Raw genomic sequence first — 6,254 nt, forward strand, 5'->3', positions numbered from 1 at the left:
CTGACCTGTTTACAACATGCAGCCCTGCCTGCTGGCCGCGCCGGGGAACTGCAGCTGTCTGAGGCGGTCAACACAAACCTCCATCAGTCTGAGGATTTACAGTGAAATATTGAGGACTGTTAACCCTTTGGCGTTAATTTGCAAAAGTTACACAGACGAGAAAAAAATGCAACGTCCATATATACTATATATTAATATAATTTGCCACATTCACTGAGATTTCTACCCCAACATCAGCCCTGATCAGTACTAAATATGCACTCCTTTAAGGATTTTAACCTTTTGAATGGCAGTGTTTACTTTATGTCAGTGTTGTTTTTATGAAGAAAAATAATATTTAAAAAATGACTTTTTACACAGAATAAGTGGTAAGTGTTTATTATTATTCTTATTATTATTTTTATTAATAATAATAATAATAATAATAATAATAATAATAATAATAATAATAATAATAATAATAATAATAATAATAATAATTAAAAATAAATAAATAAATAGGGCTGGGACCGTAACGCGTTAATTTCGATTGATTAATTACAGCGGGGAAATAACGCGTTACCAATAATAACGCAATTAATTGCACCCTCCTCAGGTCCCTCATTTCTGGCACACCGGTAATGCTGATGAACCTTCCAGCCCAGTAGGTGGCGGTAATGAACCTAAAGTCTGTTTGCAGCTGTGAAGAAGAAGCACAGGAAGCACTGAGTGAAGTCAGGCACTGGTGAACAGTGAAGGAAGAGGAGATTGAGCTTTTTGGGCAGAAAGTTTCCTTTTGAAAATCTTCCCGATGGCATCTTGGATATAAACCTGGTTGTGTGCAAATTGTACAACAAAGAGTTTTCTGATCACTGCAGCACTTCAAGCCGACGGTATCACCTCAATGTAAAACATGTTGCTGTTAGCACCAGAGCTAACGTTAGCTACGAGTCATGCTAACGGTGTAGCCATCTCATAATAGACCACTTTTCTAGACAGTGCTTGAGTTTACAGAAAGTCTTAAAATGTTGAATAAAATCGCTATAATTGCACTTAGATTTGCAATAATCTGTGAATGTAGCAGACAGATGAAAAATGCAGATAAATAGAAATGAAACATTTTTGTGCTTTAAGTTTTTACTCCATCGAGGCTCTGCCTCCTTGGAGGAGGAATAACCTAAACAACAAAAATATCTCTTTTAATAACTTAATTATAACATTTTTGTTTATAACAAAATTACATAAATAAAAATTGATATTCCTATAAAAAGAACCATCAAAATTACACCATTTATCAGAACCAGAAAAGATGAAAACAGAATGAATCTCTGGATTTTCAACTTTCTGAAGCTCCTTGAACTACTTATGCTGATTTTATGTGCCATACAGTGGAAAAAACAAGTAAATACAGGCATTAAGTCATCAAAATCACTTTTCTTTACATGTCCCATTTTCCTTTTTTTAAAAATAAATTTAAAATTATAAAAATTCATTGATTGAACTGTCAACCACAATTTTGTTTGAATTGAAAAACTTCACTTATTGTGTCAAATATTGCTATTTGACGAAACTGCAATTAATTGTGATTAATTAATTACAAAGCCTGTAATTAATTAGATCATTTTTAAAATCACATCTCACCACTAATAATAATACAATTAGGAATAATGCATTTTAATCAATGTTTGTGATTTGCAACTGGATTGATTAAGATACATTATTATTATTAATAAATATAAATATTATCATTTGACACAGAATAAATGGTAAATGTTTTATTATTATTATTCATGAAATAATGAGCAATGCATCTTAATCAATGTCAGTTATTAACAACGACATTGATTAAGATACATTACTATTTTTTGTGTCATGTCAGATTTTTTTTAAAACAACAACAACACACACACATTTGGGATCTTAAGGACAGAAATGTTCGTGATAAAAATAACTCCAAGATAATATTGCATTCTATTATTATTTTCACTTTCACTGAGGTACATCATTGACCCAACATCAGTCCTGATCGTAGCTAGCAAAAATAAATCATTTTGAGGATTTTACCCCTTTAAATGTTTTATTACACGATGTCACTGTTGTTTTTTGAAATAAAAGAATAGTTAAAAAATTAACCATTTTCCATCTTAAATGTGGATTTTTAAAATATTACAATCTAGGGTGATTAGCAACAACATACACAAAAAACTAAAAAAATAGTTATTTACATCGAATAAGTGGTGCGTTTTTTTTTTTGATGATCTTCAACAGCTATGGTTCTGATTAGCAACCACGTTGATTGTGATGCATTATTATTTTTTGTGCAACATTAAAATAAATAAGTAAAAATAAACAAAACTCACATTTATGATCTTAAGGAAAAACATGTCCTTGTTCAGAAAACTTCCATAAAAATGTTATGTATTACTATCATTTTTCACTTTCATTGAAATATTTTCTTCCATACATCAGTCATGATCATAACTACTAAATATTAATTCCTTATCAGGACTTCATCCCTTTAAATACCAGTTTCCTTACATGATGTCATTGTTTTTTTCTTACGTAAATTTTTTTTTTTTAATAAGTGGTAAGTGGAGTGACACAGTGACTGTTGTCTTTGATGCATTATTTTTTTGTGCAGTGTCAAATTTAAAAAAAAAAACAAAAACAACCCTCATTTTAAACCTTAAGGTGAAAATAAACTACATAGTAATGATGGCAACAAAATAACTTACATGTTTACTTTTTGTTAGTAATCTTTAATGTGCTATCTAACTATGGCAGAAGTGTAGCAATCCAGGGAACAGGTTCTTTATAGCAATAGACAAATGTGGTGTCAGCTCTGTCTCCTCTTACAATATTGTTCATGCAGTGTTGTTCCGCTGTCTTGCAGCTGTTAAAGGACATTAGACAAACTGACACCAGCGGCAGAGGACGGGGGTAGAAATCATGAATAGACAGTGCTCTCTAAAACATAATATATTGGCAAAAAAAAAAAAAACGAACAAAAAGAGTCTTAAGTAATGATGGCATCTAATGAAATTGTGTCAACCAAAAAATAGTGAAATTAGCTTTTCCTTTACAATCAAAGGCTACATTTATTATCAGTGTTAAGTGTTTGAGATTATCCAGGTATGTAAAGATACAATTTTAGAGGGAACTTGAAATCCTGAAGTAAATGGGAAAAAACAAGCTGTCAAGTGAAATGATTTAAGCTAACTTGAATTTGTTTTAAATCAACTAACACAGAAATGTCGGTTTAAATTATATATAAAATTAATTTGATGTGATTACTAACATCACTGTCAAGTCAACTCATCAAAACAATGTTTGCAATTTGAATGTTTTTTCATGTTAAATAATTTTTTTTTGTATCTTGCAACCATGCATTTCATTGAGTGGTGGGAATAGTTCTCTAGAATTACCTTTAAGAGTGTGTAGTCACAATATTATTATAATCTGCAGGCTGGACAGTGGAAACTAATCTGGCTTTTAGCTTCTATTAGAATATAGATCAGCAAATAAAGATCACTTGACATAAAAAGATGAGCTCTGAAGCATTCCCAGAGCCAAAACATCATTATTGTGATGTCCCAGTAAAGAAAGGGATAATGGGGCTAGCATCCAGATATTCTATTATACATATTATTCTGTTTCTGGTCACTTTTAGAAGTAAACTGGCTGCAAGAACATTTGAAGTCACAGTCCTTATTCATATGCAGACTCAGGTATGATGCAACACAGACTTGATTGGTGTGTTGGTGTAAACAGCATGCAATAACATGCATTGCAACTCACTGCAATATCAGTTTACAGTGAATGGTCTTGTAGAACAAGAAGTTTCCACCTGGTGTTTAATGTAAATCATTCTAAGCTTGTGTAAACTAATAATCCATGACCTGAAATAAGTTACATTTGACATTAGATTGTGTAAAATGTTCGAGATTTCAATGCTTATCAGTCACACTTAAAGAGATTCTGTAAGTCGGTTAATGACAGTACCAGGTAGAGACACAGTGAGCACTGATAACATTTATTGCTGCATATGACAATAAAAATCTTTCAATCCTATGAATCAATAACCAATATTTTGAGATACAGCCATGTGCTTGGTGTACTCAAGATTATGTTCAATATCAATGTCACAAAAAGACCTCCATCAGTAAACAATGAATTAATATTGGACAATTATTAACAGAAAGGCTGTAATTAATGGATGACTTTCACCTTAATAACAGGAAGAGAAGTAGCCTAAAAGCTTATTTTTAAAATCAGTTTAAAGTGGAGGAAAAAATGTTTTTATTCAAGGTCAACAATGCAGAAGCTACTTAATTTACATGAAAAACTACAGCAGTCTCACTCTTTCAGCAAACCACTGCAAAATACACTTTGTTTCACAAAACGTGGCAGTTCACACTTGTGCCTCTTTCATCTGGAAACATGAGTGGATGAAAAGTGAGTGGGAGAAGAGGAAATAGGGGAAGGCAGGCTGTATGTGCATAGGGAAAATAACTGCAGGGAGGTTTGGACCGGTACTATTTTTCACTTTCAAGGCTGCACAATGGTATATTACATTCAGTTACTTTCTGCAGACTTCCACACCACAAGAGCAGTGTTTGGAGGCCAGAATTTCTTGTCAGTTTGTTGAGATTTAGAAATTCCTTTAAAGCCATTTCCTGTTGAAAAGATTTATAGTTTGTTCATGTAGTGTAAGTTGACCTGCCTCAGAATATTTTAATATCTTTACCAAAGTCACACTGTGGCTTATAATGCAAGAGGCAGCAAAAGCCACAGTTGACAATTTAATGTTACACATACATTTCTGACTTTACGCTCAGCTGGGAGCTATATTGTCTTACATTATGCATGCAGAAGTTGCATGAAATTCAACCCCTTCCAAATGATACAATCTAACCTGGGAGTTGTGCATGAACAGGAAATAAAGTGAAGACAGGACGCAGGGAAATTGACTCTAATGGAAGGATGAGTGAGATGAATAAAAAATAAGCTTACAGCACATGTGGGAAGAGAGTCAATACAAAACAAACAACTTCCAGAGAATAAGCTCCAAGTCTTACTGCTGTTCAACTCCAAAACTAGATATTCATCTGTGTGGTAAAAACAAACAGCCATGCAAACTACGTGTCACACAGTGTTACACCTTATCCACGATGGTGTCAATGTTAAGGTCACACAATGCACAAAACATTATAATATTATTTATAATGTAAGCAGCAAAAACCTCACATCACAGAAAAAGAGATCAGTATGTTCACTGTAGCTCTAAATCCCCACTGTTTGAATCCCACTCAGTCCCCTGCGGCTGCTTAGCAACCCCTCTCCAGCACAATACACTCTGAATTAACAGGGTAAAGCGTGACCGCTGCCTCTTCAAAACCACGAGTCAAGGGTGCTCTCCCATCATCAACGCCTTCTCTCAGCACTGCAGCAATAAAAGCTTCTGATTTATTACAGCACGGCTTCAAAAAACACACACAAACAAGCTGAAAAGCAAACAAAACAGTCTGAAACACGGACAGGTGTTGGTGCCCGTGCAGACTGAGGGGACCTGATACTTCTTCATATGTCAAACAAACACGGCCTATAAATATAAAAGTAGCCTCCCAGATTCAATAGACCATGAACATTTAAAGGCTTGATTTGATTTAGAGCCCACAGTCATCCCCTGTTGGTTACCTATAGCTTGTGACCTACACAAAACTGCACATACAGATGATGACATGCACTGTCAGTCCTTAAATTTCAGCCATCTCACTTCATCCAAACTGGATTTTCCGCCCTACACTACTTTGCTGTAGTCTATACTGATGACTTTGTGACAATTTCACTGTGCAGCCCTGAGCAATAATATACAAGTCCCAAAGCCCTGCCCCCCTCTGCTACTATAATCCAGAACAAAATGACTCAGTGATGACGATCCGTGAGTTCTTCCACCATAAAACTGCATTCATATTGCTGCATTATATTCAATTAGCACAAAACAAATAGGAGTTATTAACCACTGCATTGTTTTATTTATATGGATCTACATCAGAGTGGATGGAGCACTGCAGTGATTTGAGCTGAGATCTGTCCGCGGTGCTGAAACAAGAATCCAGTCTGTCAAATCGATGATGAAGAGATCAGTTTTCAGATCCAGTCATGTTGTTCTGGATGAAAGAAGTGACACTGGTGCCAGAAGGCTCAGTCACATGGAAAAGAGTGCCATTTTTTAATGTTTGTTTAGTTTATTGATTTCTTTTTCAGTGTCATAT

Source organism: Amphiprion ocellaris, chromosome 13 (genome assembly GCF_022539595.1).
Source record: "Amphiprion ocellaris isolate individual 3 ecotype Okinawa chromosome 13, ASM2253959v1, whole genome shotgun sequence".
In the NCBI taxonomy this organism is placed as follows: domain Eukaryota; kingdom Metazoa; phylum Chordata; class Actinopteri; family Pomacentridae; genus Amphiprion; species Amphiprion ocellaris.